This window comes from Gigantopelta aegis, chromosome 1 (assembly GCF_016097555.1).
Source record: "Gigantopelta aegis isolate Gae_Host chromosome 1, Gae_host_genome, whole genome shotgun sequence".
NCBI classification, from domain to species: domain Eukaryota; kingdom Metazoa; phylum Mollusca; class Gastropoda; order Neomphalida; family Peltospiridae; genus Gigantopelta; species Gigantopelta aegis.
The window spans coordinates 7,325,452-7,342,420 of record NC_054699.1 but is presented as its reverse complement, the minus strand read 5'-3'; the positions used below and the strand labels follow the sequence as shown (position 1 = coordinate 7,342,420).

Sequence of the window (16,969 nt, the reverse complement as noted above, 5' to 3'; positions counted from 1 at the left end):
AGCTGCTTGTAGTAGCGTATACCTTGTTTATAATTTTTACCCATTACTAAATTTACAAGAAACAAACCTGATGGTAAAAAACATATAACATTTTCATAATTTATGAATCAAATAGTTGATCAGTTACCTCCACACTAAAAACAAATCCCACAATAAATGTATTATTATAATTTATAAAAACTACCAGATCATTGATAAACTTCCACATGAATGATCTCAATCATCAACTATTTCCAGATAAATATTTCAAAACACATGCATAATTTTAACACATTCACTGATTCAGTCTAGATATCATGTTTCTTCGTGAACATATTTTACCAAGTCTGCATATGATATCATATCTGATAACATTTCTCTATTTGTTACAGTCATGTTCGGTCATTTCATGCTACATGCTACAAAACTATGACAATAAATATACAAGACGAAAACATTAAGGGGATTTATATTTAGAAAACTAATTAGAAAATGTCATCATTTTGGTGTTCATTTTGAATGATGAGCACTAAGAAATCATCTAAGGTTTTGATAAATATTTGATCAAATTGGCCATCATTAAATTGATATAAATCGATATAAAAATGTCAAAAATCGACCAATATTTACATATAAAAACAGTTTCCATGCCGAACTCTAACAAGTAACTGAGGTCCCGGGGTGTCATGTTGGACATATTTTATTTTAAAAATTGTTTTGCACTATCGAATTTCTTGGAAAACAGTTTCATTTAGAATGAACTTCAAACGTAAAGTGAGCACTTTCCTAAAGAGACTAACTCCAAAACGGACTATTGGGCAAATGGAAAACACTGCGTGATTATCACAGAGGGGCACTGTATTTAACAGCGACTTATACATTTACAGTAGCTTGCTGGGAAGGCTGTCCACCTAGGTTCTAATCCTGGATATATGTAGATATGATATTTAGTGGCAGATCTTTTTACAGCACGCCAGCTCAATTTTGGTTTCGAGAAAAAAAATGGTTTTGCTCCTTGGGTATATTTCCTTTTTTGTTTTTGTTTTGTTTGTTTTGTTTATTTTGGGAGTTTTTTGTTACAAGATTTCTTCAAAATACTGTTCAAGCTTGAACAATATTTTGAAGAAACCTTGTAACAAACAAAAGAGTAAAAGATGCACATATAGACATGCATACAGGGTACGTGTAACAGGTCACGATACAATAGCTCTTATAATACTCATCCTTTGATACATTGTTGACTTTAAGACTGATGGGCAGTGAGTTCGTATGACGTAATCCATTGAGTGTGCCTAGAGATAACACCATCATAGTAGCGATATTACCATTATGATAGTGAATAAGTTGGTATTTCCTGCCTTTTCGTGATAAAAAGACTTCCGTGCAGTAGGTGGTTTTCGTAAGTTGATACAATCAATATATTGTGTTTAGTAAATCTAGATGGTCGTCATGATATTGGTCTTCACGATTGAAGGTAATGGATTCGCGGCTCGGTACCGGCTCCCAACCTGAACGAGTTCTATCTACGTCGACTCTCTGTCTCTGTCTCTCTGTCTCTCTCTGTATCTGTCTCTGTCTACCGGCCTCGGTGGCGTCGTGGCAGGCCATCGGTCTACAGGCTGGTAGGTACTGGGTTCGGATCCCAGTCGAGGCATGGGATTTTTAATCCAGATACCGACTCCAAACCCTGAGTGAGTGCTCCGCAAGGCTCAATGGGTAGGTGTAAACCACTTGCACCGACCAGTGATCCATAACTGGTTCAACAAAGGCCATGGTTTGTGCTATCCTGCCTGTGGGAAGCGCAAATAAAAGATCCCTTGCTGCCTATCGGAAGAGTAGCCCATGTAGTGGCGACAGCGGGATTCCTCTCAAAATCTGTGTGGTCCTGAACCATATGTCTGACGCCATATAACCGTAAAATAAAATGTGTTGAGTGCGTCGTTAAATAAAACACTTCTTTCTTTCTTTCTGTCTCTGTCTCTGTCTCTCTCTCTCTCTCTCTCTCTCTCTCTCTCTCTCTCTCTCTCTCTCTCTGCCCCCCCCCCTCTCTCTCTATCTCTCTCTGTCTGTCTGTGTCTGTATCTCATCCTCTCTTTCTCTACCCCCTCTCCCTCTCCGTCTCTGTCTCTATGTCTGTCTGTCTGTCTCTCTGTCTGTCTGTCTCTCTCTCCCCCTCTGTCTCTCTGCTCTCTCTCTCTCTCTCTCTCTCTCTCTCTCTCTCTCTCTCTCTCTTCTCTCTATGTAGCTACAAGTCGTTTTGTGTGTGCGTGTGTGTGTGTGTGTGTGTGTGTGTGTGTGTGTTGTGTGAAAATGTTGCATCAGGTAAGAATACAGAAGGCTGTCGGCAGTACAATTCAAAAGAGAAGGAGCGGTCAGAACACTGTGAACCTGTTAAAACGGCCTTGCGTATTGTATTATAGATTTAATTTACCTGCAAAAAAATGAATTGTCGCGTGGCACTCATACTTATTAACCCTCAGTTTTAGAGTAAATTGCACTTACATTTTTAATTAACGTTACGCTAGTTTCGTCCTCTTGGGTATACTACACAACAGATGTGTACTAAATAAACGTATACTATTTGTTTGAAATAAATAATAGTATTTGCAGAAATAATCAATTACCGCCAATCAGAGATGCAGGTTCTTTTTACTCCATAAATATTTAACGCCGGGCCTACAATTTTGTCACGGAACTCTACGGTACAATTCAACCTATAGAACCGTAGCTCATAATAACCTCTTTTTTGTGTCATTCACTGTTTAATTGGAATTCTATTAAGATGAATATTAATTCATTTGACAAGTCGGATCAATTGTTTCACAAGACTATAACACATTTAAAAGGATATTTCCATACATTACTACACAACCATTAACTATACGAGTCGTTTCTTATTTTCTGCCGATAGACACAACTCTCTCAGTGTCGATCAACTGCTACTCGTTGTATTATCTATCTTCATCTTTAGAATTCTTAGAAAACGTTCAAACACAAACAATGAATTCAATAACAATAACAGCGTATTGCACCGAAATCCCCGAGAAGAAAGAAAAACAAATTTGCGTAAGATATAAAAGAAATTGTCATGCAATATTAATGTTTTTAAACCAGGGGCGTAATAATGGCAAATGTTGCGGTATACATTGAGCATACATTGAGTTCAACGGATATGTTGTAACTTTTAGATGTCAAAACGTTTTTTTTTTTTTTTTTAATTATTATTATTATCGATAAATTATTCTCTAAAAGCCAATTTACATAATAAGAAGAAGGTACACAAACTGTATATTTGTATACAAGATGAAATGAATGACTCCGTTTTACGAAGTGATCTCTTTGCTAAAATCATCTAAGATACCCAAGTACCTAAGGTAGTTATATTAACCCTGAGATCGTTTCTTCAAACAGGGCCCAGGTGATTATTATACATATATTCTGTCCAAAAAGATGAAAATGAAGTTTAAAAAGGTACAAACAAATTAGTCAGTGAGTGAGTAAGTGAGAGTGAGAGAGAGAGAGAGAGAGAGAGAGAGAGAGAGAGAGAGAGAGAGAGAGAGAGAGAGAGAGAGAGAGAGAGAGAGAGAGAGAGTGTGAGTGGGTGGGTGGGTGATAGTTAGAATGGGTGGAGTGAGTGAGTGAGTGAATGAATCAGTGAGTACGAAGGAACGAATCAATATTAATGATATAGGAGGTAGGTGACACGACGATTGATTAATTAAATTATTGTATAACTGAATGAATAAACGAATGACCGAATGAATGAGTAAATGGATGAATGAACGAACGAACTAACAAACAAATTAAACAATGATAAATTGAATGAATGAATGAATGAATGAATGAATGAATGAGAATATGAAAATGTTACCATTAATACACAACATAATAATCAAATTTTGTTTGCCTCTATTACACAGGGGCGAAATGCGAAAATGTACCCGGCGTACAGTAAAGGTTTGCCACCTAAACTCATATCTACATATATCTAGGAACACAACCTAGGTGGTCAACCTTGCCAACTAGCTACAGGAAATATCTAGGTCGCTGTTAAATATGGAGGGACGTAGGCCAGTGGTAAAGCGCTCGCTTGATGCACAATCGGTTTGGGATCGATCCCCGTCAGTGGGCCCATTGGGCTATTTCTCGCTACAACCAGTGCACCACGACTGGTACGTCAAACGCCGTCATATGTGCTATCCTGTCTATGGGATGGTGCATATAAAAGATCCCTTGCTGCTAGTCAAAAAGAGTAGCCCATGAAGTGGCGACAGCGGGTTTCCTTCCTCAATATCTGTGTGGTCCTTAACTATATGTCCGACGCCATATAACCGTAAATACAATGTGTTGAGTGCATCGTTAAATAAAACCATTCCTTCCTTCTGTTAAATATGATGAACTGCTACGAAATTCGCGCAGTGTTTTCCACTTGCCCAATAGTAAGTCTGAGATATGGCCTCTTCTTGGAAAGTGTTCACTTTATGTTTAAAGTTGATTCCTAATGTATTTGTTCTAAGGAATCCGATGGTGGTAACTCATATTTGATAACATGTCTCCAACATGACCTTTCAGACCCCCACCCCACCCCCAATTATTTCCAGGGGATTAGCATGAACACTTGCTTAAATATATGTAAATGTTGGTCGATTTGGGGACTGTTTGTCTCATTTATATCAAATCAAGGATGGCCAGTTCAATTAAATAATGTTCAAAATCCAGATGGCCATCATAATGCACAACATTAAAAATAGAATCGAAAATGGTGACATTTTCTGATGGGTTCAGCAAATCCATTTCAGATCTCCTTATTATCTTAATATAATTATATGTGATATATTAATTACCATAGCGTTGTAATTCATCGTAGTGCATTGGCTAGAAAGGGGATTGACCTAGAACGGCCATACAGAGCGAGCGCTTAATGACTGGGCTACGTCCTAACATTTTGGTGGCCATTTTGAATTTGAGCAATATGATGGCCATCTTGGATTTTGAAAATTATTTAATATAATTGGCCAACCTTAAATTGATATAAATCGATATAAAAATTTAACAAATCGATCAATATTTGCATATATAAGTTAGTTTCCGTGCTGACCTCTTAACAAATAACCGAGGTCCCGGGTGGGAGAAGGGGTCATGTTGGGCATATTTTATTTTTTTAAAATTGGTCTGCACAATCCGATTTCTTGGAAAACAAATTCACTTAGAATGAACTTCATATATAAAGTGAACACTTTCCTAAAGAGACCAACTGACTACTGGGCACGTGGAAAACACTGCGTGATTATCACAAGGGACATCATATTTAACAGCAACCTACACATTCACTGAGCTAGTTGGCAAGCTTTCCCCACCTGGGTCGTGATCCTAGATGTCTGTAGATATGATTTTAGGTGGCAAACCTTTTATAGCACGCCGGGTTCATTTTTGGAAGAAAAACACAAAGGTTTTGTCCTCTGGGTATATACACTTTATGACAATCTGATTGATCGAGAGGAGCTTACCTTTTTGGCGTTCATATCTCGATAAATAAAATAAAAAAAAGTCAAGCACATATCACGGCCTTTGACCAGTTGTGGTGCACTGGTTGGAACGGGAAAAAACCCAATCAGTTGAATGGATCCACCGAGGTGGTTCGATCCTGCGACGCAAGCACCTCAGGTCAGCGCTCAACCGACTATATTTAGTTTATAGTGAAATATAAACTAAACACAAAGCGGACAAATCCTTCCAACATAACAAAACAAGCTATCAAAATGAACACATCTAAAACTTGCGAAAATGGCGTCGCTTTTCAAAATTACGAGATTTACCAAATAAGGTCATTTGGCAATCACCTCATTCAAACAATAGAAAATGAACTTTTGCTTTCTTACGCGACACACGTATAAAAAAAAGAAAAAAAAAAAGGTTATATGGCGTCGGATACGTATCAATGAAGTTTACACAAATAATACTACAGGCGTATTTAAAAATAAATTTAATTCAATACTAGCGTAGTAATGTCTGTATTTCATACCAAGTTGTAATGTGGGACTGAATGTCTGTAGTGTTGAATGTGCTGCCTATATGTTCCCAGTCAACTTCTGACAATATGAAATGATTTTCGATGCAGTCATTATTTCTTGTTGCTATCTGTGTGATCCTTTATTTCTTTCCATCAGTATATATTTAAACGACGCGCACTCTCCGCGTAAGGGGTCCTACAAAAGTGTGCACATCGTTTTATCGGTTCATACTTGCATGAATTAAAAAATAACAATAATAATTTAGATAAATTCTTAAATAAACTGGATTTGTGCAAACTTTTAATATTTTACATTTCAAAAATGTCCCGCTTTTGAACTTTAAAAACTGCAAAATGTCTTTCTCTGTAACTTTTATTTGTATTTATTTTTTATTTATTTTTATTCTATTTTATTTTTAAATCACCCGATATACCGTATGACGTATATTATAATATTATGGAAGTCATATCGGGCACTTCTAATAATTATACCAAATTGAAAATGTTACTTTTTCTGAAACATGAAACACACACTTTTTTATCGTTTAATACACTAAACACGAGGATCAAACAGAGAAGGTGTTTCCCTAGTAATCTGTGAATTAATCTACAAAACTGTGACGCGAAGATCAAATTGACAGATAGTCTTGTGTCTCGTATCAAAGAAGTCCACAAATCTGTCCTCAAACAGGAGTTAATGGTTTTATTTTTATGGCAAACTTCTGGAGTAGCTCATATTCCTGGACATAACGGGCGGCTGAACATATTGGCAGGCGGCCTCGATACGCGGTGACAAAGAGACACCGGTTCGAATGTCTAGCTCTCGAGCTGGCTTCATATGCAACGTGTAGATATGCACACAAATCTGAATTGATTATGTCTACAATCTAATTAACATCTGCAACGAAGACTTGCAGGCAATTTATTCATAATCCCAGATCAATATGGTCGGGACAGGGTGGTGGAGAGGAAAAAAGAGATGGAGAGAAATGGGATGGAAGGAGCGACAGAGTTAGAGAGTGAGACAGACAGACAGAGAGAGAGAGAGAGAGAGAGAGAGAGAGAGAGAGAGAGAGAGAGAGGAGAGAGAGAGAGAGAGAGAGAGAAGAGAGGGGGGGGGGCGAGATAGACAGACAGAGAAAGTTGAAGATATAGGGAAAGTGAGAGAGATAGGGGCGGGGAGGGATCGAGAGAGAGAGAGAGAGAGAGAGAGAGAGAGAGAGAGAGAGAGAGAGAGAGAGAGAGAGAGAGAGAGAGAGAGAGAGAGAGAGAGAGAGAGATGGAGCGAGAGAGAGAGAGAGAGAGAGTGAGAGAGAGAGAGAGAGAGAGAGGGGGTGGTTTGATAAAATACACAGAGACAGATCTAGGCGGTTTATTTTGATTTGTTTGTTTCGTGTAGCGACATCATCACACACTGTTATTAATCATTGTTATTAATGATCGGCTACTGGATGCCAAAAACTTGTTAAATCTGACACGCTGTCGTCAGAGGATTAATATGCAGCGTATAAGAACAGATTTCTGAATTGATTATGTCTCCAATCTGTTTATTAAACATCTGCACTGGAGACTTGCATGCAATACCTGATCAAAGGTCAGTATGGTGGTGGGGAGAGAGAGAGAGAGAGAGAGAGAGAGAGAGAGAGAGAGAGAGAGAGAGAGAGAGAGAGAGAGAGAGAGAGAGAGAGAGAGAGACACACACACACACACACACACACACACAGATAAAGTGAGTAAGTGAAAGTGAGTACGTGTGTGTCTGTATTCACAGGACAGCTCGTACCACGGCATTATATTATATTATATCTGTTTATTAAACATCTGCACAGAAGACTTGCAGGTAATTTTATTTATAATCCGACCTGATCAAAGGTCAGTATGGTGGGTGGGGGAGAGAGAGAGAGAGAGAGAGAGAGAGAGAGAGAGAGAGAGAGAGAGAGAGAGAGAGAGAGAGATGTGTGAGGGGTGGGGGTGGGATGTGTGTGTGTGTGGGGGGGGGGGGGGGGTGACACGGAGGACACTAGATACACTGTAGTTGGTTCTTTGACTGACTGTCTGACTAAGAGGCAACCAGCGAACCAGACAATCAAACTATGCCGACAGAAAACTTCGATATACCAGATAAGCGATGTCCGAGGTTGCGCCTTCAACATTATATTATTAAACCTGTATGTGATTGCGTAGACGAGTGTCTCGGCTAAGTAACGGTCAATTCTACACAGATAGTTCACTGACAAGTGAATTAAGATTGGTCTACCTGATTGCGGAATTCAAAGGCAGAGAAAGCTTCGTATATTGGGAAAAACCCCAACGTTTTTACGACTGTTACATGTCCGTCCCCTCATATTAAATGAATGAATGAATGAATGAATGAATGAATGAATGAATGGATGAATGTTTAACGGCACCCCGGGACTCCCCCGCAAGTGCTGTTGTAACCTCGACGGGACATTCATTGAACAAATTGTTAAAAAAAAAGATCCCATTGATCACTTAGTGAAGAACAAGGAGGAGAATGTTTTATTTAACGACTCACACAACACATTTTATTTACAGTTATATGGCGTCAGACATATGGTTAAGGACCACACAGATATTGAGAGAGGAAACTCGCTGTCGCCACTTCATGGGCTACTCTTTTCGATTAGCAGCAAGGGATCTTTTATATACACACTCCCATAAACAGGATAGCACATACCACGGCCTTTGATGTACCAGTCGTGGTGCACTGGCTGGAGCGAGAAATAGCACAATGGGCCCAGTGACACATTTAAATATAAAAGTTTCGAGTTACCTTTGGCAGAATTATTTCAAATTTCGTTTGGCTCTTTGAAGAAATAATAAGTTCGTTAGTGTGGAATTATTTTAGACAAAAGTCAATATTGAGATATTATAAAACATTACAATGTTCAGAAATTAATTATAGAGATTTGTATATTGTAAGCACGAAAATGTAAATACATTGTAATTTTAACAATGTAAAAATGTTTTAATTGCAGAACACATTCTACAATTTCTACAAACTCATAATAATCCTTATAGGGTGTAAATCCAACCCCATATACGACAATAGTAACATATGTAGCTAAAACTCCTACATGCGGCGTATCAATCGTCTTATACACGACGGTAATAAATACTACCACACCTCGGCCTTAAAGTGAATCAGGAAAAAAAAATGGGGTTAGGTTGCTAATTTCACAGATAACGTATAACGTCTTTGACTACCCTAGTTCCGCAAACAAAAAATACCATGCTATTTTATTAGGAACACGCACAAGCAATGTCTCAAGCACAATGTTAGTTGACACTGGTTCAAATTAAATTACGGGAATTTACTGGTCAGGTGAACCAATATTTTCTCACAACAAACACTCTCACATTTATTTGGTACTACCTTTAAACGACTGAAGGCAATAAAGGGACACTGAGTTCGCAACCATTGTAAATTAGTTCCAAATAATAAATCATTTTTAACAACTAAAGTTTCATTATGAATACAAGTTATTGTTTAGAATAATTAAACACATGGCTGTTTACACACGTACGTGTGTTAATAATTTCAAGACATACGATTAGCTGCTCCTAGGTGATGACCAGGTCACCAATGCCATACGTCCAATAAACTGTGAGGTATAGTTAACCTGGCAATCATGTGTATGTGACGCTTAAGTCAGCAATAAGTGCAACGGCTGTAAATAACTTTCAGTCGAAAAAGATGTTAAAATTTGCTCAAAACGTGGGTTTTATTTGAGGATATGTAAGAAATAGAATAATACATTGATGCACCCTACTATAATGTCTCCACTATAAGAGTATCATATATCAAAGCATTTTCCGTGTAACAGATATTTAATAGCTTGCATTACATAAAATATACATAACAATTCACATTAAATTGTTTAGCCTTTCAACCTTCCTTTTAAGCGCATAACAAATGGTCTCTTGTGTAATAAATATTCTTTGTCATGTTTCATCAAAAGGTATTTTATTGTTTTTGAAAAACAAATGGGTTTGGGTACAAGCTTTCAAACTTACTAGGCCTTCTCCATTATAAATACATAGTTAATAGACATCAGTATATTTAAACAGATAACTTCAATTTATGAGGAAAAAAGTAATTACTTTCTTTTATCTTCACTATCGAGGTCGATCGTCAAATGATTCACTATCGAGGTCGATCGTCAAATGATTCACTATCGAGAGAGATCGTCAAATGAGTCACTATCGTGAGAGATAGTCAATTGATTCACTATCGAGAGAGATCGACAAATGATTCACTATCGAGAGAGATCGTCAAATGATTCACTATCGAGAGAGATCGTCAACTTATACATTACAATCGCCATTTTTCAAACAACATAAAACCAAACACGCTAGATATGTACATGTTGTTCATATGGCGAAAACGTTGTTGGTTTTGTTGTTTTCGCTTGAACAAGGTTGGCTATCACAGCGATAGGATCTGTTTTAAATTGACCAACCAATATCCCGTCACGTGCTGTATTCATTTACACATTCGTGCATAACCGTGCAGTCGGTTGAGGTGTTTGTGTATTCATTTACACATTCGTGCATAACCGTGCAGTCGGTTGAGGTGTTTGTGTATTCATTTACACATTCGTGCATAACCGTGCAGTCGGTTGAGGTGTTTGTGTATTCATTTACACATTCGTGCATAACCGTGCAGTCGGTTGAGGTGTTTGTGTATTCATTTACACATTCGTGCATAACCGTGCAGTCGGTTGAGGTGTTTGTGTAGTAGGATCGAACCACCTCGGTTGATCCAATCATCTGATTGGGGTTTTTCTTCTCATTCCAACCAGTGCACCACAAGTGGTAAACGGCCGTGGTATGTCTGTGGGAAAGTGTATATAAAATATCCTTTACTGTCAATGGAAAAATAGTTGACATCCAATAGCCGATGATTGATGAATCAATGTGCTCTAGTAGTGTCGTTAAACAAAACAAACTTCTTCTTTTTTCATTCGAATAATACCCATGCACATTTATAAGTTGTCAGTTTGGATTATTATTTTACTGTTTTGCTCTGACCTGTCTGTGGGAAAGTCCATTAAACCACATCCCTTGCTGCTAATGGGAAAACCAATGTCTGTAGCGGATTTCCTTCTATGTCTACGTGCCAGATATACTAATTCTATAGTAGCAGCCAATGGCTTAATCTATATGCTCTAGTGGTGTTGTTAAACGAAATAAACGTTCCATATTTTAAAGATATATATTTCAGACGCGTCCCTATCGGTGTGCGCTACAAGAGCTTGTTCTGAATGTGCACGTAAAACCCTATGACCTGACCTGACGCGTCCCTTTTCTACTGTCGTTGATGACTACAATAAAAATGTTCCTCAAGGGGAAACCTGACATATGCATCAATCAATGGACAGTCATAACATCGCCAACTTTGTTGCTGAGTGTTGTTTAATAATATCTTGAAAAAAAATCTTCAATTTTGCAAATTTGTCAAATGCTATCGTCATTCCTGGCGACGTAGCATTACGACTTTCTCTTGTACACAGAACAGAATGCGATTGCGTTAAAGGTGCTATATGTTACTTACACGTGTTATATTTATGTATGTTTGTTTTTATTTCTTTTATAAATAATTATTTGATCCAACACATTTTGTTTTGTATAAATAACTCCGGAAGCTTGAAATTGCAATTTTTTTGCATGCTGTGTAAACAGAGTCGCGTTCAGTACAACAAACATTTGTACGGTTATGATCGCTCTCTGTCGTCAGAGATAACTGTATAGCGAAGTGCCTGAACCTTCTTTGGATGTGGGCACGTTAATAGAGGTCCTATTGCATTCCCAGTATAGCAAAATTGCTATATAGCGAAATTGCTATATTATAGCGGAATTGCTATATGGGATGGACATACCCGAAACATTAGTGGTACATGGGCATGTTAAAAGGGTACTCTCTCACTCTCTCTCTCTCTCTCTCTCTCTCTCTCTCTCTCTCTCTCTCTCTCTCTCTCTCTCTCTCTCTCTCTCTCACAAATGCCGATGATTATTTCATCAATGTGCTCTAGCGGTGTCGATAAACAAAACAAACGTTTACTCTTCTGGGTTTTTTCCATTAAAAATAATAAAGCTGAAACATAATTTTAGTTTTTTTTTAAACCAAACATTCCTTTCTTTTCTATGGTCATTGGAATTTAAGACGATTCCAATATTTATCTACATGCTCCTATACCACTAGAGTTTCGAGCATTTAAGACGATATCAGTTTTATTTACACGGTTATTCCTGAAATCGATTAGTAGTATCAAGTAGTTTTATATATGTATGTGTGCGTGCGTGCGTGCGTGCGCCCTATTGTGCGTGTGTGTGTGTGTGTGTCCTGTTCCACATAACGCATACAATTTAGATCCTTTCACGAGAGGGACGCAGGGTGGGTGGATCCTACAGAACACGGTACCTCAGACAAGTGCTCTTTAAAACAAATGTTGTCTGAGCCATTAGAGATGTTTCCAGAGATAAACATACAAAGATTGACATATCTCTCAGAATCCACATGCTCTTTGAGACATTGAGACAGTTCCTCTCCAGCTCTGCTTGTTCTATCTTTAATGTGTTTGCGCTTGGTGGTTGTTCTTTTATCGTTCTTTCTCTCTTTTTAATTTTAATTTTTTTCTACTTTTTTTCTTTCTTTCCTTCTTTCTTTCTTTCTTTTCTTTTCTTTTCTTTTCGTTTTACACTCTTTTTACGAATTCCTGTGGCTTTTTAATTATATTTATTTTTTGTAATTACTTTGCTGACCATTTTGTGACGTTAGACATTAGTATAGTGTATTGGAGCTATCTGAAATTATTTTTTTTTAAATAAAAAAATAAAAAAAATAAAGACCTCCCTCAACAACAAATATTCAAACTCTAGCTTGGTAAATAGAAGATATTTTGTTCTTACTATTTCAATTTTTTAAATTACGAAACTCACTATATATTCACTAAATAAAACATTTCCTTCCTTCAATTTTTTTTTTTCTCAAGAATATCCATATCATTTGGCAAGTAGAATAATTGGCTCTCTCGTTAGCTCTCTATCTTGTACGCCCATATTGAATGTAATCGCGTTAATTTTAAACCACCAGTGGCGGATCTACAGGGGTATTACATGGATTCCGTGCCCTCACCCCACTGCATGTTAGATGTGCTCTCTCAATGTTGCTGTTTGTTTGGTTTTTTTGTTGTTATTTTTATTATTATTATTATTTTAATTTATCATCCATAATATACAACACTAAATTGCACCGAAAACGCGTCTCTCAGTATCTATATTTCAAAATGATACAGGAAGCATGATCCAGAACCTCCATGCAGTTCTTGTCCTTGGGTGATCTCGGCTCATTTACCCTCGACAAACTCAAATTGCCCTTCTTAGAATTCTGTGACCCATCCCCCTTTATAAAAACCTGTATCCGCCCAGACCACTTACCCTAGTTATTGGATAGTATAAAATAGTTCGGCTATTAACCGTACACATTTTTCACATTTAACAAAGAAAACTACTAACTTTGGCAAAGCCAACGTGTATATGTACACCCTGTTGTCTGTAGTAGCTCCAAATGAATCTGATTCTAAACAGAAAAGCAAGTACATCTTAAAAGTGTATCTCAAACAATTGTGGTCAGCGGTCTAAGGAACCAGAAAAAAAGGTAAATTAATTAGTACTTACGGTTGCTCCGTGAAGTTTGGAAAGTCGTTGCGGCGTGTTGCGGTGTTTCGCGGTGTCCGGGTGTTCATATGAACGCGGCGAGCTAATGACATACGAGTATCGATCGAAGGACTGCCAAATGATCTTCGTTCACAAAACACAACCCGTATGTTTCCTGTCTTCATAGACAACGTGCATCAGTCTGATTTGCCATGGCTATGATAAGGGACAGTCCTGAGTTCGTTGCCATTGTTAAAGTTAAAGTTTGTTTAATGACACTACTAAAGTACATTGGTTTATTAATCAACGGATATTGGGTGTCAAACATTTGGTATTTTTTTACATATAATCTAACAGAGGAAACCCGCTACATTTTTCAAGTAGTAGCAAGGGGTCTTTTATTAGAGCTGGGCGGTATTGAAATTTGATGTTCGGTATCGATATCGGTATTTTTGGGGTGATTTACCTCGGTATCGGTACGGTATTAGGTAATGACACTATACCGATATCGAGCGCTATTTTCGGTAGACTCCGCTTTAAATGCATGCCTGTGTTATGGCTCACCCGCTAAGTTCATCTAAATACAATTAAATTCCATACACAAGGCTCTCGTCTGATTTATACCAACCCATTTTTGCGTTCGTCAGATATATTATTAGTGTTTTCCGGGAAATATCTTTCAATACCGGAATTTCGGTATTTTGAAATTTGTTCGGTACGGTAAATCGGTATTGACATAATACCGATTCCGAACGGTATATACGGTATAACGTCCAGCTCTATCTTTTATATGCACTATTCCACAGACAGGATGGCACATACCACGGCCTTTGATATACCAGTTGTGGTGCATTGGCTGGAACGAGAAATAGCCCAATGGGCCCACAGACGGGGGCAGGGGTTCTGTGTTAAGGTGCCGGCGGGACGGAATCCAGTGGGCTATTTCTTGTTTCAGCCAGTGCACCTTGACTATCCAGGTCGTGCTATCCAGTCTGTGGGATGGTGCATATATCCTTAGCTATTAATGGAAATATGTAGCGGGTTTTCTCTCTGAGACTACATCTCATAATTATCAAATCTTTATACAGGCACTGATATTATAAACAATAAAATTTATTTAATTTGTGAATTTCGTCACCAAAAGGTCTCTACAGCCTGTGCGCCACGACTGGTATATCAATGGCCGTGGTATGTGCTATCATAACTTTGGGATAGCGCATATAAAAGATCGCCTGCTACTAAGGGAAAAATGTAGCGGATTTTCTCTATGAGACAATATGTCAGAATTAACAAATGTTTGACATCCAATAGCCGATTATTAATAAATCAATGTGCTCTAGTGGTATCGTTGAAACAAAACAAACTATAACTTTCACACTTTGATTTACTACTACCAGCTTAACCACTGCGCCACCGAGGCTGGTTGTGGTGTCTATTAACATCAATATAATTAAAATTAGCTCCACTATTACATGTGGATCTAACACCAGCCAGTTGGAGCTCATGTCCACCAATCAAAACCTTACTTGCAGAATCCCAATGTCCAGGTAACATTTCGTCAGTAAATAATAATTTAAATATTGACCAATCACACTTCGCCTTTTATAACGTTATTTGGGAGCATACAAATTCTAAAAATATCGGGCGAGTCTATTTTAGTGGCCGCAGTACAGCGAACCATACCAATACGTACGGGGTGGGTTATCAGTCTTCAATTTTACATTAAAAATTATTTATTTATTTATAAAAAAAACACCTAAATCAGTCTTCAGTTTTACATTACAAATTATTTATTTTATAAAATAAAACATGTTTTAAGGCATTCGTAATTCACACGAAACATGTCATATACCCTCAGGATAATTCGGAATGTTTTCAAATTATTTTTAAATCACTGGCAGGATTCTGCAAGTAAGGTTTTGATTGGTGGACATGAGCTCCAACTGGCTGGTGTTAGATCCACATGTAATAGTGGAGCTAATTTTAATTAGATTGTATTAACATTATCTACGTCTTGTGAACCTTGCTGGCCATTTTTTGACAGTCTATTTACCAAACTAATTGTATCATGAAAAACATAATATAATGACATATTTACAATTATTTTGCTGTACAGTATATTAAAGCAATAACAACAACAACATAAAAACTTTCGCTACATTTTATTAATCCTGTAATAGTCCTGTAAGATATCTTTTTACTTGCTATCAACCACCTAAATAAAATTTAATCAGTGTACCAATACTGGTATATCTAAGGCCGTGGTATGTACTATCCTGTCTGAAATGGTGCATATATAAAAGATTCCTTGTCATTAATGAAAAACAAATGTAGCAGGTTTCCTCTTTAAGACCGTATATCAGAATTACCTAATATCCGACATCCAGTAGCCAATGGTTTGCAAGCACTCGCACAATATTATAGTCGAATGCATATGACCGCCATGATAAAGTAATTAAAACCAAAAAACAGTCTACACGTACGTACGTTCGTACGTTTCAGTCTGATATGCATGTTTACATGTATGATTACTGCGATAGTCTCAACTGAAGCAGTTTTAGTAACGTCTAATGAGATTGGGTGATCATCTAATTTGTGTCATCTTGTGACGTGACAAAAGAGAGGCGGTCAACACCTATTAATTCAACGACACTCTGTGTGTTGGAGGGGATGTTCAGTGCTGTTGCCGTCACGGCATATTATTTTTCTGATCATCATCATCATCACCATCATAAACATCACCACGACCATCATCATCATCGTCATCACCACCATCATCATCATCGTTATTATCATCACCATCATCTTCATCATCATCACCATCACCACCACCACCATTGTAATCATCGTTATCATCATCATCACCACCATCACCATCACCACCACCATGACTACCATCATCATCATATAATATACATTCAAGTGTAGATCCATCGGAATATTTCATCATCATCATCATCGTAGTCGTCGTCATCATCATCATCATCATTACGATCACCACCATCATCATCATCACCAATCATCGTCGTTATGTACGTGAACATTTTGCAGCATTTTATCATTATCGTCGTCGTCATCATCATAGTTGTCGTCATCGTCATCATCATCATCATCATCGTCATCGTCCACACTATCATCAGCATCAGCATCATTATTAGCATTGCCGTCAACATCATCATCAGCAGCAGCATTATAAATTGTCGTCCACCACCACCATCATAATTACCACCACCATCATCATCATCATCATCATCATCATCATCATCAAGCCTTCGTCATCACAAATAATTTTCATTATAT

At 37.6% G+C, this 16,969-nt stretch overlaps 1 protein-coding gene across 1 annotated transcript in view; it reads right to left on the bottom strand.

The window, feature by feature from the left end:
• The window catches only part of LOC121370129, an 83,794-nt gene extending 70,037 nt beyond the window's left edge, over nt 1-13,757 (bottom strand). Inside the window, exon 1 of the mRNA XM_041495239.1 lies at nt 13,691-13,757. The gene's annotated coding sequence lies outside the window, so the exon portion shown is untranslated. The remainder of the gene's footprint in view (nt 1-13,690) is intronic.
• Nucleotides 13,758-16,969: the final 3,212 nt, after the last annotated feature.